The sequence below is a fragment of the Puma concolor genome, chromosome B4, assembly GCF_028749965.1.
Source record: "Puma concolor isolate L17-30 chromosome B4, mPumCon1.1.hap2, whole genome shotgun sequence".
In the NCBI taxonomy this organism is placed as follows: domain Eukaryota; kingdom Metazoa; phylum Chordata; class Mammalia; order Carnivora; family Felidae; genus Puma; species Puma concolor.
Window position 1 is genome coordinate 50614148 of NC_141673.1, and position 18834 is coordinate 50632981.

Below are 18834 nucleotides of genomic sequence, written 5' to 3' on the forward strand. Positions count from 1 at the left end.
TGAAGGACACCGTGGGGGCGGCGGGGGGGGGGGGGGGGCGGTGGTGGTGGTGGTGGAAGGGGAAATGAAGGACACAAATAATATGGCGATTGGTGGGATGGAAGGGGAGAGAGGAAAAGATCCTTCCTCCCAGCTTTTGTTTCTTCCCTTGCTTATGTGTTTGTCTCCACTGTAGGAGTTTCCTTAGTTATGACCCTGGCAGAGGACGACAGAGTAGAACAGTATTTAAAATGGCCTTAGATTCCTTGTCAGTGAAATAGAGATAATTATCCTTCCAGCCCACGTGGCTGTTGGGAAGCCCAAATGAGAGCGTGAGGAGGGTGCGTTTGATACTGAAAAGCAAAATATAAAATAAGAAGGATATTATTGTGATTAGTGTTGATGATTCTAATATTCATTCTGGGTTTATCTTGAAAAATAAAATGATGGTAGTGGTCGTGCTGGTAATAGCAGTTACTATTTTCGTTGGCGCTTAATACATTCCTGACACTGTTCCCAATGCTTTCGTAGACACATTGGCTAAGTAATTCTCATAATAACTTTACAGACCCAAACGGAGCACAGAGAAGTTAGGCAGTTACTCAAGGTCACAGCTGTTCAGTAACCTAAAATGGGTTTGGGTTGAGATCCATCTGCTCCTCTTACTTTTTCTCCTGTGCCACTGTTGTCAGACCCGGAGTACAGTGTAGACCTTCATTTGCATGCAGGTTTTCTCTGGTGACTTTGAGGTGTCCTGCCAGTGGACACTGCCCGGCCTGCCAGATTCCAGGTGTAGTTCCCTTTTCCACTTACTATTAACACACCGCCGGCTCAGGCGCTCTAATGTCAGCACTGCCAGCAGAGTGGCCTTGTAAGCGATGGCAGACTATGTTTCCACAGGGGGTGCAGGCCATAGGGCTCAAGGTTCAGGTCTCTGATGAGTGTTTGGTGATGAGGCTCCATGCCTGTTCTTTCCGGGTGCCTCCAGAGGAAATAAAAGTGCTTATGCATGCAATGGAAGGCATGAGGAGGAGGAGGGGGGGAGCAGGGGGAGGAGGAAGAAAAGGGGGCAAAGGAGGCAAGTATACATAGGAAAAGTAAAAACAGACAGAGGAAGAGAAGCAAAAAGTGAACTAATAGAGACTGGAAATCAGAATTAGATACTCCTTGACTGTTCGAGTGGATGAATGAGTGAAAGGACCTCTTTGAGAACCTGCTGTGTATCAAGTACCCTGTTAGGCTTTCTCGTGATGAATTATCTCAGTTACTCCCGACGACTACTCCAGTCTTTGTTGAACAAAATGCCGGTGTCTGACCATTTTGTTATAGCCGTGTTCTTATACGCCTTTTATGTCCAACAGCCATCAGCCACACATTGCAATGTCAAGTTTTTCTTCTTGCTGGGTCCAAGAGTTTTTGAGGAGACAACTATGCTGGGGATTTTTCAAGCTGCTCAGTCTTCCACAGCTTTGTGCTTGACCCTTTTTCCCTGCTTTGTAAAAATGTCTGTGGCTTTCATTTCTGCCATCCTTTGGATTCTTTTAACAAGACCTTCGAAAGTTGTAAAGCTCGATGGTGCATGTGATGGATGGTCCAGGAAAGGTAGTAAAAAAAAAAAAAAAAGTTCTCTATCGATGCAGGCTTCCAGTTAGGGAATGAATAAGTCCCAGGAATAAAAGGCATAGCATAGGGAATATAGTCTGTGATATTGTAATAGCGTTGTATGGTAACAGATGATATCTGCCCTTGTGATGAGCATAGCATAGCCTATAGAGATGTTGAATCACTATGCTGTATACCTGAAACTAATGTAACACTGTGTGTCAACTATACTCAAAAAAAATAAATAAGTGAATACAGATATGTCGTACACTTGCAATATCTATAATATCGTATGTCAACTTTACTTCAATAATAAAGAGGTGAATATAGAAGGAAAAAAATTACTCATCCATACCAGGTCCTATGGAGGAAAAAGTGAATAATGGGTTAAGTGGAGCTCTCAAGTTATAAAAGTCACAATTATATATGCGTGTAATTTTTAGCATAGAGATTTATTAATTTGCATTCAGATCATTAGAGCTAATTAGCAGCTTCAGCTTCTCCAACTATGCTTTAAGAAGTTTACCCTTTACTTTCCTTGTGAGCCCCAGAGCACATCTTTACAGACTAAGGCTTAAAACTGACTGCTGGTATTAGCGTTCAGAAAAAGGGAGTTCTGTGCCGCGGCTCTCTTGCCCCACTACCATACACAAGAGCTTCTGCTTCTTCTTCTTTTTTTTTTTTTTCTACTCATTGGGTTCTTTTTTGTTTTTGTTTTTGTTTTTTAAAGGAAGTCTATTTGCTATTCATCAGATAGCCCACTTGGAGTAATATCTGCAGGAATTAGTAAATGAAGGGAAAAGAAATGAAATGGTCTTCCGTTTCCCACTTACATGTTATTTGCAGGAAAGGAAAAGAACAGAAGAAGAGCAGGAATAATGCTTGAAAACCTGACTTCTTGTATTAGGCTACAGGTGAGAATTGGAGATGTTCTTCTCATTCCTCTCACCTCTTACTTGGAAATGGTGCCTGTAGGGAACACATATTGAGTGAACCTTAAGAAACATTAACAAAAATCTATTTAATTTTTAAGGTACAGTCAGTTAATCAGCACAACGTTCTTTTGAGATTCATTTGGCTAATCTTTGCTCCTACAAATTAGTTACATGTATTCTGCCATGTTCCCACTACTTATTGTCCATGGCTGGCATTTTCTTCCTGTTACTTCTGCTCAATTCTAATTACCATATAAACTCTTTGAGTTGGAAGCAATATAACCTATGTTCTTTATTACTACTAGCATTGAATCCTTACAAAGAATTTAAAAATTAGTCCGGAATCCATCATGCCCACTGTGGTTGTCGTTATTCCCTGGTTATTCCTGCAACCTCTTTGCTTCCGTTCCTAAATGGTCGAGAATGGATCAGAATCTCCCAACTGTGATGTTGATCGACGTGTGCGCTGACCGATAAACTCAACGTCAAGGCACTTTACCTTCACTACATCCTCCGTTTTGTCAGGATGCATTTATGTTGGATCCCCTGTTAATTTCCTGTCAGTTTAATTAACGTGAATATTTCTGATGTTCTCTGTCCTAAAGCTTTCATCTGCCCCCACCTCCCCTTCTCTTAGCAGATGATGTTATATCCACAATTTTAGAAAATGTGAGGTTCTTAGGCTTCATCTGCCCCATCTCTTGCACACTGAATTTACTCTCAATTTCATCCATCCTTAGCTCCTTCCTTACGTTTGCATGGCTGACCATGCCCTTCATAAGCTGGCCTCTGCTAACTGCTCCAGCTTCATCTTTTGCAAATACTTACAGTCCCTTCTTCTCTCCATATTAACCATTTATTTGCATTTCTTCAAGCGAGCCATGGTTAAACATCTCCGATACTGCAAATAGACACCTCAGCCTCTGCTCAATCAGTTTCCCTCTTCGTCTCTGAAGTTGTCTCTGAAGTCTGCGTTTTAGACAGGCCCTCTACAGGTTCCCATGCCCTGTGTGTATGTCTTTATTAGAGTACTAATCACACCGTATTCCAATTACCTGTAAACTGTCTCACCTACTCTTATAATGCAACATCTGGAATGAAACCTGGCACATAAGCTTCAAGAAATATGCTTTGAAAGTTGAACATTGAAAAAAATGAATGAATGAATGAATGAATGAATGAGTGAGTGAATCTTATAACTAGTTGCTGTTCAGTCCATTTTGCCTTGACACCGCCTCTTAACTCTGTTGCTATCTTTCTCAGCCTTCCTTCATGTTCAGTTTCCTCCAGCTCAAGCTTTTATTTGTTGTTGGAGAGGCAGTTTTGTTCACTGGTTTTGAGTAGAGTCTTTGGAACTTGGCTGCCTTGGTTTGGAGACTGTATGGGTTGGTTTGCTAGCTGTATGGCCTCGTCCAAATTACCTAGCCTCTGTGTCCCATTTATGTTTTGTTACCTGTAAGTGGAAGATAGTAACAAGACCATCTTCCACAGGGTGGTTGTATGGATTGGTTGAGGTAGTTCCTGTGTATCACATAGTGCCTGGTACATAGCAAATGGTAATCATAATAATGTAATTACACAGGAATTATTTTAATTATTCCTAGTGTCCACATTCACAATGGTTTTATTTTTTGTGAACTATTTCAGACTGCAAATAGGAATAGAGATCAATATAGCAAACTCACTACTGGTTTAAAAAAGAAAACAAAGAGGGACACCTGGGTGGCTCAGTCGGTTGAGGGTCTGACTGCAGCTCAGGTCATGATCTCATGGTTCATGGGTTCGAGCCCTGCATCAGGCTCTGTCTGACAGCTCAGAGCCTGGAGCCTGCATCGGATTCTGTGTCTCCCTCTCTCTCTGCCCCTCCCCTGCTTGTGTTCTGTCTCTCTCAAAAATAAATAAATACATATTTTTTAAAAAAGAAGGAAAACAGAGATAGTAAAATCCACTTGAAGACCCTTTCCTACATCACCTTCCTTCTTGCTTCCTTCCTTTTCTCTCTTCTTCCATCTCAAAGGTAACCACTGACATGTATTTGCCATTTGGCATTTGTAGGCATGGTTTTTTATACATTGCTATATAGCTAGAAATCATGAATACTATATGATGTGCAATGCAATCTGCCGCTTCTTTAGTTACCCACTCCTCAGTGCACTCCTAAATCAGTAAGCCATATTGTTTCTGGAGTTATCACCCCAAAATGTAAATCCGATTCCGTAAATTGTTCACAGTCTCTCTTCTTTAAGGGACTTTTTCAAGAACAGTTTTATTTTACAACCAAATTGAGAGGAAGGTACAGAGACTTCCCATATACTTCTTGCTCCCACCCATGCAGAGCCTTGCCCATTATCAACATCATTCACCAGAATGGTACATTCTTACCAAAACAATGAACCTACATTTAGTATCATAATCACCTAAAGTCCATAGTTTACCTTAGAGTAACTACGCTTGGCACATACTATGGGCTTGGACAAATGTCTAATGACACATACCGATCATTATAATATCCTACAGAATATTTTCACCGCTCTAAAAATCCTCTGTACTCTGCCTATTCCTCTCTCTTCCTCCACCCCCACCAGCAACCACAGATCTCTTTACTATCTCCATAGTTCTGCCTTTTCCATCATGTCATGTAGTTGGAATCCTACCGTCGGTAGCCTTTTCCAGTTGGCTTCTTTCACTTAGTAATACACATTGAAGTTAACTTTATGTCTTCTCATGGCTTAGTAGCTCGTTTCTTTACGGTGCTGAATGATGTTCCATTATCTGATGCGTGACAATTTATTTATGCATGCAGCTACTGAATAAAGGATGCCTTAGTTGCTTTCGAATTTTGGCAACTATGAATAGAGCTGCTATAAACATCTGTGAATGGGTTTTTGTGTGGACATAAGTTTTTATTCCTATGGGTAAATACCAAGGAGTGTGATTGTTGGATCATGTGGTTAACAGTATGTATAGTTTTGTGAGAAACTGCCAAACCGTATTCCAAAGTGGCTGTACCATTTTGCATTCCCAACAACAACAGTTCCCATTGCTCCACATCCTTGTCAGCATTTGGTGTTGCCGGTGTTCCAGATTTTGGCCATTCTAATTAGAGTGTGGTGGTCATGATCTGTTCTTGAGTCCCCATTCCATATATTCTCACCTCCTACAAGCCGCTGTTGGAGCACCACCTTCTCAGTGAGCCCTGGACCTTCTGAACTGGAAGTTCCCAAGTCCTCTTCCCTTCTTCCTTTGTCTCCACGATACTTCTCAGCCTCTGACTTACTATATATTCTTTCTTATTTTTCTCTAAGTATGTAATCTCCATGAGGTTTTCATCTGCCTTGTTTTCTGGTGTATCTCTGCTCTCTAAAACAGAGTCAGATACATAGAAGGTGCTCTGTATAATGAATGTTGAATATACAGAATCCTCAACCTGGATTTCAAAGATAGCTTTATTTTGGCCCTCTCCAGTGTCCCTTTTCTACCGTAATACCATCACTCCATTGTGCCCTATGCCTTCTCCTCTCCCAGGCCTTGGTTCAAGCTGTGTCCTGTGTCTGGGCTCCCTCCCCACTCCTGCTCATTTCTACTTATCGAAGCTTTTCTTCTCCCTAAAGCTCAGTTCAAATCCTACCCCGTCCAAGAAGCCTTCTCAGATTCCTCCAGCTGAAATGAATTTTTTCCTCTCGTGGGCTCCTTTAGCACTTTGTGCTTCTCGTAGCTGTTTTTTGTCTTCCTCACTAAAGATTTATTTATATGTGTGTGTCCGGCAGGAATGTGGAATGTAGGAATCTCCTCATTTCCATCGCCCTCCCTCACACCCAGCGCAGTGCTCCGCCCATCTGTTCAGCGGGTGCTCAGTAAATGTTTAGTCAGCTGAAACTGAAGGTGAGAAGGGACCTCAGAAAGGCCATTCATATCCCTCTGAAAATAGTTCTGAAGTCTTGTTTAATGATTGTTTGACTAAGGGAACTTTCCAGATGGCAAGGCACTGAGGAAACTTTAAACTCTTCTTCATTTACAATGTGATACTTCATTGTAATCCTCTGAGTATTTCCATAATGTTGGCCCACAGTGCAGAGTAATCAAATTACTTTAATTCCACATCATTTCTCTCATTTGCCATTCATTGTTTCTGTTGCTATTCCGTTCACTCACTCTTTCACATATTTTTTTGATTTAAAATCATTTTATGAGCATAGTCTCATTTCATTTTCTAATCTGACTGACTCTGCCAGGTATGATTTTGTGTGGGTTAAGAGGGAAGGCTGGATATGCAGGAGTGGATGTGGAATGCCATTTTCTGCCGCCTAGACTACGAAAGGCAGTTCCCCTTATATAAATTTGCAAATCAGAGAATTTCCAGAAATATAAATTGTGTGTCCTTTGAGCAGTAATGCTAAGTAAGAGGGAGTGTGCAGTTTACTTTTGATTTTGACTGTAGTCACGTTTGTAGAGGAAATCACTGCTTATGGCTTTATTTAATAGGATGAAGTAGAATTTTAAGTAGAATTTATCTAGGTGGGACCCTAGATACCACTCAGTCCAGAATTTCTGTAGGCTGTCACAACCACTGTACCCTTTTTTGGCAAAAATTTAGTAACAACAATTTTGTGACTTAAAATAAATTTCACCAACCATATAATCAACTCAAATATATTTAAAAAAAAATCAATATCACACCCTGACTGAAATGTAAAGGAAAAATAAAAAGAATAATTAATTATGTATGTATATAAAATTAAATGTATGTATATAAAGTTATATATGTGTACTTAAAGTTTATATAATTTATATACAAATTGTGTTTATGATGTATAAAAATTACATATGCCTCAGTATCAATATATAAACGCTTGAGCATGACTTCTCTGGAAGACATATAGAAGTAGTCAGATGCTTGCACCTGTTTCATAGAATCATCATAAATGGAACAGCCACACATGCTGTCAGATCAAATACCATAATTGGCTTCATATCAATGGTATAATTTTCCTAGATGGTGTATCATTATTGATAAAGTTCAAAACGAAGCAAGATTCACTCACACATACCCAGTCACCCACACATACATACATGGTAGCTGCATTCCTGGAAAATTCATTGTGTATTAAAATAGCAAAATACTTGGTGTTTACGTGTGAAAAAAGAGTTAATGTACAGATTCAAAGTTATAAAAAGGGTTTATCTAACATCTGAATGTCTGTTGGAGCATTTGCAAGATCAAGCAGAACATAAGACAGTTTTCCTATTAGTGGAATTGCCCACTCATTACAACCCCGGTGACTGACTCTTGCCCACCAAATGCCCAGAAGAGTGGTCCGCAATCATTGTGATCTCACCTCCCCATAAATGTCCAGGTTTTTCCCCTGAACAGTTGGTGCCAACCAGTTGCAAATCTCTAGGTTAGTCCTGCCACCAGTGAGGCATTTGAGAACCAGGAAGTTTCATTTACCCGAAACGAGTCACATAATACCTTGTTAAGCTTCATGTAGCCCATGAGCTGCCTGGCAGCTTTGCTCTGTCGGTAGCTCCTGTGTCCATCATACATATTGTCAGAAATATCTAGACAGATGATCATTATGAGGGAATGTGAAAATTGGGAGTTTGAACCTACCACTTACAAGGCTTAGGCAAATAATTTGTGCTAGTTAACCTGTTTTGGCCTCACTTTCTTCAAGAGTCGACCATAGGCAATAATAAAACTTAACTCAGAGTTGTTTTGAGGAATAAATTAGAAAATGTATATAAGATACTTGTATGTAAGATAAGAGTAGCCATTTGGTAAAGAATAGCTGTGGTGGGGGGGGTGTTGGTGGTGACGACGATGTTGATAATGACAACAATGATGACAACAGGGACAGTGATAAAGAATTACACATGATATAAAAATGTTCTTTATCCTTGATTTTCTAACTTAACTAGATTTTTTTTCTAAATAAGCTAGATAGCTTATTTTTTTTTTTATTTTAGCTGATGCTTATGATCCCTTTTGTAGATTTCTTTGTTTTAAGTTAAATGTCATCCTTTTCCTTTGAGCTAATAATATAATTTAAATTGCGTAGCCATTGAAATCTTTTCTTCACTGAGATTTGTATCTGTGACTTTAAATGAAGTTACACTAATAAAATCCTTTTTTGCATTAGTAGAGAATAAATATCTAATCTTACTGCACCACTATTTTTGAAAAAAGATCTTTCCCTTCACTTTTGCAGAGGCCATATTCCCAGAACTTAGCTGCTGTAATGGTTTCTTTAGTAGCACACAAATTCTGTATTAATCTCTCAGCAGTTTTCTCAGTTAAGTGCATTTTTATGCTTGGCAGCATTAGGGTAGTCTAGGAAAATTAGTTTTCTTTTCTTATTACTTTTTCTGTTTAATTTGTAACCGGTTAAAATACCACAATATGATGGATGATTGATCCTAGTAAAACTGCAAAGTTAAGGGATAATTGGCAGACTTCGGTTAAGCAATGAAGTCTTCTACTACCTTTCAAGAGCCTTTAAGACAACTGCATTATTAAAATGTACATGCCAGCAAAATTCTGGATGTGCCTAGAATTTAATTACTGACTAACAACAATGCCAGGGTTTTATTTTTATGGTGAATGTGTTAATGTTTATAATGCAGCCTGTGAAATGGGTGAGCCCTTGCAATCATAGAGAACTTGTATAAAAATGGAATTTTGCAGTTAGATGACTACATTCTGGTCACTTCCTGTTCTTTTAACACATCAGTGCAACACTTCTGATTGATCAGACCAATCAAGAACCATTCCTGGAAATCTAGCTCAATTTACATAGTTTGCTGGTAGAAATTAAATCCTTTCTGGTGATGGCAATGTAGGATTTGAGCCAATTATTTTCTAAAGAAGCTGAGGTCCCATTTTGTAACAATGTGGATATTACCATCTTTATTTTTAGGATGAGATTGATTCATGAGATAATGAATGAACAAGACAAGGAGACCTAAGATCCAAACCTATCCTATCATTCTTTCATTTATTCAATCAATCATTGTATCATTTTACAAATGTTTATTGAATGCTACTCTGTATGAGGTACTATGTTAGGTGCAGGAAATATATAGTATAGACATGGTTCCTGTCTTCATGGATTTGACTTTGTAGCATAGAGACAAGGTATGTATGCATGAAGTATAATACCTTAAAATATGAATATGATGATTATCTCATGGAATGTCAGCCATCAGAAGTTAAAAATTGAAGATCCTAGCCAAATATTTAAAAAGTCAGTATTGTAGTATGAACTATATGTACATGGAAGTAATGTGCAATCATAAAATTCTTGCCTATAGGCGGTTGTTGAACAAACACTACATAAATGTACTGAACTGGGCATCAATGGGTAAGACTTAAGCCCTAGACTTGAGGAACAAATACACATGACATTTTAAAAATGGTGGATATATTTTCTTCTGGAAAGGTTTGATACATTAAGAGTAATCGCTCTCAGGTGTTGTCTTTGCAATCAGCCAGTCAAAGCTTTTACATTTACCGAGAGAATAACTGATGAGCCTGTATCTTGAAACAGCATAGTTCTCCCCCAGAATACATACTGACAAGGAGAAATGTCCTTCAAGAATCTTAAGAGACTCTTTGTGGCAGAACATTTTTTTTTTTTTTTTTTTTGTCTAGAAGGGAGTTAGGAAAGATTTCAGTGCATCCTTTGGCAGTGGTGTTAAAATGTAGAGAAATGTAATTGAATTTTTCAGTGAAAAACTCAGTTGCAATGATCTGCTCAGTGAGTCTGATATAAATTATCGTGCCATTATCAACACCATCTTCCATCTATAAAACTAAAGGAAATACCTGAGCATCACAAAATTCCTTTTATCATCAAAAGGACTTTATATTCATGACATTTCTGTGAAAGCAAAACAAGATTTTTCAAGGGATCTTTAACTGTTTTGCAGAGGAACCATAGCACCAGGGACTTATGATAAGCTGGAAGAAAACACAAACTATATATGAATTTGGACTACTTAGATATTTTAGTATTCAGAATATAGGTAGTCACCAGATTCTTCCAGACAAGTATTCCATACTCAAATTATGTACTGATGGGTGAAAAATAGAAAGCAAAATTGAGAAAGTCAACTTATCCTTTTGGGATCGATACCAGATAAAGAGTATTAAAATGACATCAAACCTCAAAGTACCCCAGCAGTTTAAATGTCTGATTGTGACTCCTAGACATCCTTTAATCAACACTTAGATTCTAAATCCATTTTCCCAACATCACCGTGGCAGATTTTATTTTCCAAAAACGGATGCAACAACACCTCTTATCCCACATGCTCTTCTATGGTGTGGCTTTGCCACTTCCCCATTAGGAGGTGGAGTCTAATTCTCCTCCCCTTGATTCTGGGCAGGCTCGTGACTGCTTTGGCCAATGGAGTATGCTGGAATTAACCATAGGGTATACATCTTCCAAGATGCGCCATGAAAGACAATGTACCATCATCCCCTTTGTTTATAATTCCACTGACAAGTGACAAGTCTGATTACCCTGAGGCAGTATTTTGTAAGGGAGCAAAGACCTCCAGTCAGTAGTCCTAGTCCTTGCATAGGTCAGGCTAAGCAACAGAGATGATCAAGGGAAAGGGGGCCTCCAGAGGATTCCAACTCCCAGTCATGAGTCACTCTTCAGTTCTTCCTAGCAGAGGCTCCAGATCTTGGAAGAGAAAGGAGACATCTCCTCTGAGCCCTTTCCAAATTCTTGACCCACTATATCTGTGAGCATAGCAAAACTGTTGTTGTTTTAAGACACGGAATTTTGAGGTACTTTATTTTGTAGTATAATTAGAAAAATCATTGATAAGGTAAACTTGACATTACAATGGCAAAGCATTATTGTCCATTGCAAAGGCCTAAACAAAGTCTTTCTGTCTCTGTAGAAGCAATATTTATTGAAAAATATGGAGAAGAAATTTGTACATTTAGGGTCGACATAATTGTATCAACTGCCATTTTTAAATAACATTTATTATGTTTATATTTATAACATTATTCTTAAGTAACATTTAAATAACAAATATAAATGACATTTATATTCTAAATATATAAAAATATATATTTTTAAATTATATATATCTCCTGTTATTTACTTTACTTTACTCATAGATATAGCTGAAAGCAACAGAAACCAACTTCAGTTGATCAACCGGAAAAGGATTTTATGATAAAAATATTATGTAGCTCACAGAATTGTGAGGAGAGCTGGAATCCAAACATACAACCATAGTTGAGTCTGAACTTACGGGAACCATCTAAAACATGCATCAGAACCAGCCTGATGAGCAAACTGTAACTTCTGCCCACTGAGCACCGGAGGAAATCCCTAGGCGAGCTGCTTCTGATTACTGGATGCCTCTGCTCCCATCAAAACAAACAAAATGGACTCCTCCCAAAGCTTGTTTCCTTAAGTTGCTTGTTTTTAAACCAAAGAGTCAGGAGCACGTGACTCGTTGGCAAAATGTAGTCCCAGCGCTTGTGTCTTAGCTGCAAGGAAGTCTGGGAATTTGAGTTTTCTGGATTCTGCTCTGATGAAGCCAGGTCCATGTGGCTGCCAATTTCTGAAACATCCTGAGAGTATTTGGAAGGTGCTGGGTAGCTTGAAAACATGACAGTTATGCACAGCTGGGATACATTAAAAGAAGATAAACAGAAGTCCTGCTGACCACAGCTCAGAACATTGCATCATTCTGGTGGTGCCAGAAGGCAAGACTAGACAGCGGATGGAGTATTCAAGTGTACCAGCAGGCTAGGTGTTAAATTTCGTACCAGTGTAAATAGTTCAAGAAAAATCCCCTGCCCCAGCACAACATTGCTCAATCTTATTTAAATTTCAAGTCTCTCAGCAAAACCCCTACGGGCATAATATGGAGATAAGGGGTTTATGATCAGAGGAGATGAAATAAATAAGCCTAACTCTGCAATCTTTACACTGTAGGCTGGGGATGGGTGTCCCCTGCCCACCAGTTCCCGTCTCTTGGCAGAGTGCGATCCTGAAGACAAATAATGATAATGATGCTGCTGATGATACTGATACTTCCTGATAGTATGTGCCACTTTTTAAAGCACTTTACACGTATTAGTTATTTGAAATCTTTACAACAACCCTATGAGGTAGATAATATTACTCTCTGATTTTACGGTTGAGGAAACTGGCACAAAGTGGCCACATAGCTAATAAGTGCAGTGCTGGCATGGGGACTCAGGTATCCTGCCCCTAGATCTGCTTTCCTAAGTACTGACAGATGGGGATTTCACTCGGTGTCTAGGTGGTTGTGATTGCTCCTGTTTGAGTGAATTCCAGGAATATATAGCACTTATATATTAACTAGGGGGAAAAGTGAAAAGTGTTCTGAAACAATTATCACAGGTTTTCCTAAGATGATTCTGTCTGGAAAAAAAAAAAAAAGGAGAAATGGGTGAGAAACTGCAACACTGTCTAATTTTTTTAGGAGTCTGCACTCTGGACCCTGATTCCCAGGAAATCCTTCTTCCTCTACTTACAACAATTCCAGTGGTAGCTTTCCAAGATTTTTGCCTCTTTAATGCTCACCTCAGTGCGGAGAGGTTGGTCATTTTTACACATGAGAAAATGAGTGTCAAGGTTATGTTATGGTCAAGATCACATAGACCATCGATGGTAAAAATCTAGGCTTTGAATGCAAATTCCACATTCTCAACTACTGTGTAAGCTATACAGTGAAGATTCTCAGTGAAATGCAATATAGTGAAATGCAATATATGAAATGCAATGTAGTTCTTCCTTATCTGTGGGGGATATATTCCAAGACCCTCAGTGGATGCCTGAAACCACGGATAGTACTGAACCCTAATATGCTATGTTTTTTCTTATACATACCATACCTATGGTAAAGTTTCATTTATAAATTAAGTACAGTGAGAGATTAACAACAATAACTAATGATCAAATAGAACAATTATAACAATATACTGTAATTAAAGTTATGTGATTGTGGTCTCTCTCAAAATATTTATTGTACCGTATTCACCCTTCTTCTTGCGATGATGTGAGGTGATATAATGCCTATGTGATGAGATGAGACGAGGTGAGGTAAATGACTCAGGCATTGTGACTTAGTGTTAGGCTACCATTGATTGACCTTCTGATGATACAGAAGAAGGAGAATCATCTGATTCCACACCGCAGTTGACCACGGGTAACTGAAACCATGGAAAACAAAATCCCAGATAAGTGGAGATTACTGTTTCACACAGCAAGACAAGGCCAGAAAACCACAGTGACAAGGAGACCTGATTGGTGTATAGTCTTTGGAAATGGCATGGCTGTTTATGAAATGGTGGCATACAAAGTCCATGACTTTAAATTCTAGTATTTATGACCAGTTTATATCCTGTTGGTCATGTAGCAATCTTTCCAGTCTGATAGCGCTTGCCAGGAATCCTATCAAGAAGCATGAACTCAAATGCTCTTCTTTTTTTATTTTTAAATGTCTATTTATTTATTTTGAGAGAGAGAGGGCGCGCATGCGTTCAAGTGGGGGCAGAGAGAAAGGGAGACAGAGAATGCCACGCGGGTTCCATGCTGTCAGCTGTCAGCATAGAGCCCTGCGTGGGGCTCCGTCTCGCCCGTGAGATCATGACCTGTGTCAAAATCAAGAGTCAGGCACTGGACCAACTGAGCCACCCAGGCACCCCTCAAGTGCTTATCTATGCCCAAATTTGGCTGACCTTACATAAGAAATAACTTCTGCAGTTAGACGAGGTGCATTTGGTGAAACCCAGAAATAATTGGAAAAAAAAATACTTCAAAATCAGAACTGTAGAATATAGCTAATTTCAGCCTGGTATTTGTAAACCTTTGTATCAGACTACACAGATGTGCTTTTTATTGCACCAAGAAATGTTTTGTGGAGGAACAACATTGCCCTGTAAAAGATGAACATAAAAAGAGATGTAGGGTCTATCTACATAGGGCACATGGCTTTGCCAAACATTCCTTCAACCTAATTTTTTCAACCGGGTCCACTTCCTAAGGTGAAATTCCCAAGCCTGCATCCTGTTTATTAATCCTTCTATGATTTAAAAGGCACCTTAGAAGTGCCTCCCTTTGAGGAGCCTGGGTGGCTCAGTCAGTTGAGCATCTGACTCTTGATTTCAATTCAGGTCATGATCTAACGGTTTGTGAGTTCTGACCTCCTGGAACCTGCTTAGGATTCTCTGTCTCCCTCTCTCTGTGCCCCTCCCTCACTTGCTCTCTCCAAAAAATAAACATTAAAAAAAAAAAAAAGTGCCTCCCTCAACCACATCCAGAGTCCTGAAATTTGGTAAACATATACCTGTTTGCACCAACTCTCTCGCGGAATGTTTATTTCTGTCATATGCTTATCAGATTTTATCTGTCGCCAGGGAGTTTCTTGATCACTTTAGAGTAGTGGTTCTTAAACCAGACAGGTTGGCCCCCAGGAGACATTTGGTAATGTCTGGATATATTTTTGGTTGTCATAACTGGGAGTGTGCTGCCGGCATCTAGTGAGTAGAGGGCAGGGATGATGCTGAACAGTCTGCAGTGCCCTGGACAGCACCCCACAACGAAGAATTATCCACCTACAGTGTTGCCGTTGAGAACCCTGCTCTAGGTGTATCTCTCTGGATCCTTTTCTACTCTGTATGTCTGTCCTTAGACACAGCTACAGAATCTGGCTTTGGTGCAAAAGGAAAACAATACCTTTTGGTTTTCCAAATCCTGCCTGATAATACTTGGAAATTTGGGGTCTGTGTGTTTAGAAAATGCCTGAGTTTAGGGGCTTTATTACTTTCCTAAATTGTTACTAATGGCTCAGAGGCTGTCATCTTATATGATACTTTTGTATTTTAATCATTAGTTTGTACTTGTCTTCAGTGGAGCACATCTGTCACTTTTCCTTCCACTCAACTCTTTGCTGATTTCTTTTGCCATTTATGTTCATTAACTTGACTTCTTATCTGCAATCTGGAACATTTTATAGCTTCATCAGCCAGATGATTTATATTTTTTAACATGTTAATTAAGGTCAGCTGCAACAGACTCTTTGTGGCTAGGGCCTTTTCATTTAGAGAAATTATATACTTATCCTTCTTGTTTATAGTTTTGAACCGGTTTTCTTCCCTTGACACAGCAGTCTCCCAATTACCATAAAATTCAGTTGGAAAAGTATATCCACGAGTTCTTAGCTACAAACTGATGTCAGTTTCTTAAAGAATTCTAGTAAATCAGTGGCATAGTATTTTCCCCAACAGAAACCACAGTTACTTGTCCACCCAGCTTCCTGATGTGGGCAGGGGCGGATTCAACCAAATATTGAGTGTCTATTAAGTACAGGTTAGTATGCCAGGCTATCAGGGCATAGAAAATGAATCAGAAATAGCCCTTGCTAAAAGCTAGAAGCCTTGTTAGGGGGGTAAGATATGTACATAAATAACTGTAGAAAGAGGTATGTGAGGGATGTGCTTTCTGTGGGGTGTCTGAAGCATCAGACTTAGAGAGTCCACCTGCCAGTCATGCATGAAAGTTCAAGTTCCTGATCTAGACCTCCGGAACCCATATTCTGTAGTAGAATTATGCTGGCAGGCTTCCAGACTCCTCACATAAGGATAATTTTATAAGTGACAAGTTGTACATTTTGGCCCAGTGTTGCACTGTTTCATCCTGAAGTTCCTTGAAACCTCTAAAGTGTATTACAACCACTCCTGGTGATTTATTTATGTCTGGTGTGTCAATTAGACTCAGAACATCGTGTATTCTTAACATTAGTTTGACCTCTCTGCTTCAAAAGATGATTTTAGCTTTCAGATCTTCCTAATAACTACTGCAATAAGGACTCAAAAATTTTGTTTAACTTCTGTACTCTTTAGTTCTACCATTTTTTAAGATAGATGATGGCCCTCTCTTCCTTCACCCCAATGATGTTTTGTAGACTTTTCTATTCTTGGGATGGCATAGTAGAAACATTATAAGCTTTGGGTCAAATATATCTGGATTTACGTCCTTGCTGTAACTCTGTGTCTTTTGATGTAACTTTTCTACTTCACAAAACTAGAATTTCCTCATCTGTACGGACAGGATTAATAACATTTACATTTCATCGGTTGGAGAAGATTATTGAGGGGACACATAAAATGCTTCCCAAAGATGCCACAGTGAGCTCTCTCCCCACCGTTCATCTTCCTCACTTCCATAATATTTCTAAAGGGAACTCTCCTTCCTTGTCCTCTATGTCAGTGGTGGCTTCTGTTGTTTTCACTGTTTACCAGCACAGATGTGCCCCCCACATCACTTCCTGATCATTCTCATCAACAACATAACCAACATCCCTCCCCCCATCTTCTAACGAGGTGTATTTAATGTGAAATTCTAAGTAATTCCATATCGTACCATTTCTATGGTCTGAATATTGGTGTCCCCCAAAGTTCCCATGCTGGAATCCTAACTTCGAAGGTGGTGGTATTGGGAGCAGGGCCTTTAGGAGGTGCTTAAGTCATGAAGGGTGGAGCCTTTATGGATGGGATTAGTGCCCTTATGAAAGTTGTCTTAAAGAGCTCCCTTGCCCCCTTCCACTGTGTGATCACTCACGGAGAAGTCTGCAGTTTGCAACCTGGATGAGGGCTCTCACCAGACCCAGAGCATTTCTGGACTTTTAGGCTCTAGAGCTGACAGAAATAATTTTGTGTTGTTTACAAGCTACCCTGTCTGTGGCGTCTTGTTATCACAGCTGAAAAGGACTAAGACAACCATAGTTTCCTTTTGTTTAAGTAAACCACAGGTTGGATTTTTAAGCGGTTTGCCTTTTGTTGCACATATGCTGAGATTGATTATGTGATATTTATTGTTATCCCATCTCTTACCAATCATCGCTTCCTTTTTTCTATTCCTATTATTTTTTCTATTCCTTTATTGTATTAAAATAAAGAATCATAATCAGTAGAGTATGTGACTCTTTATCTCAGGGTAGTGAGTTCAAGCCCCACGTTGGGCATATAGCTTACTTTAAAAAAACCAAAAAAATAAAGAATCATGTTTTTCTTTTCACATGGAGTTGAAAATTTAGTGTTGGTTAATACCAACTTCTGCATGTCTTTCTATAGAAGGTTTCTGTTTGCTGTTTAGCAGTCTGTATTTGACTTCAAGGACCTTTACTGAACACATGCTGTGTATGAAGCAATGTATTAAGTGCCTTTATATTCATTATTTCACAACTTTACAAAAAGTTGTGAGGCATCTTTATCATATGAAGTATCTTTAGTACCACATGTGGTTTTCTGGTGGATTTATTTTTATTTAAAAGTGTACACCTACAGAAAATAAGTGTTTTCTTTTCTAAACATTTTCTGCCATTTTCTAAACAGATAACATTATAAATCATAATTCTTTTCAAAGGATGGGCTTTAATAATTTTGTTTTTGTTATATATTGAAGGTAGACAAGATAATTATAATGGATGTATAAAAAATAAAATAACATTGTGTATCCACCAACCAGTTTAAAAAACAAACATACGTACGTTTGAAAGCTCTTTGCTCCTTGCCTACCCTTTGTGGGTTCCAGCCCTGTTCAAAGATAATCTTTAATTTTTTTTTTAACATTTACTTATTTTTGAGAGACAGAGAGCATGAGCAGGGGAGGGGGACAGAGAAAGAGGGAGACACAGATCTGAAGCAGGCTCCAGGCTCTGAGCTGTCAGCACGGAGCTTGATGCAGGGCTTAAACTCACAGACTGCGAGATCATGACCTGAGCTGAAGTCAGACACTTAACCGACTAAGCCACCCAGGCACCCCATCAAAGATAATCTCTACATGCTTAAGCTTTATATTTTATAATGTGTAGTGAAAACAGTGATGCATATTGAGGACTTCAAGCTTCCATGGGATCAAATCAGTTCACCAGTGTTTGCTTAGGAAAATCAGATTTTGCTCATGGGTTTTTCAGTGCATAATATGAAGTCACTGCTTTTTATTTTTAAAATCATTTAAGAGTGGGTCTTTCTCTTATTTCTTTTAGGCTTTTCATAGAGTTGTAGGTTATTTCATGTGTTTTCTCTGGGCAAAATATCAGCACAAAAGCCACTGAGTGAGAAGTCTGTTGGGAGTAGCAAGTAAAGTCATAAGCCCAGGAGGGGGTCCAGAGAGAATACCAGGCAAAGGAAGGCCTTGGTTCTTTGTTCTTTTCTTGCTTTACATAGACCCCTGAGCAAAAGTTATGAGTCATGTAAATTTTCTTCTGCAGATTGACAGAAAGAGATGCAGAGTTACATAGAGAAGAAAAGGATTAA

General features: G+C 39.1%; 1 protein-coding gene and 1 long non-coding RNA gene across 2 annotated transcripts in view; one reads left to right on the forward strand and one right to left on the reverse strand.

The window, feature by feature from the left end:
* Positions 1 to 18834, forward strand: part of GRIP1 (glutamate receptor interacting protein 1) — a 684764-nt gene that overhangs the window by 200191 nt on the left and 465739 nt on the right. The window lies entirely within an intron of this gene.
* Positions 10756 to 12146, reverse strand: LOC147579059 (uncharacterized). Its single transcript, XR_015253507.1, has 2 exons — positions 11793 to 12146; positions 10756 to 11206 (listed from the first exon to the last, which is right to left on the reverse strand). It is a non-coding gene; the product is annotated as an uncharacterized LOC147579059 (long non-coding RNA).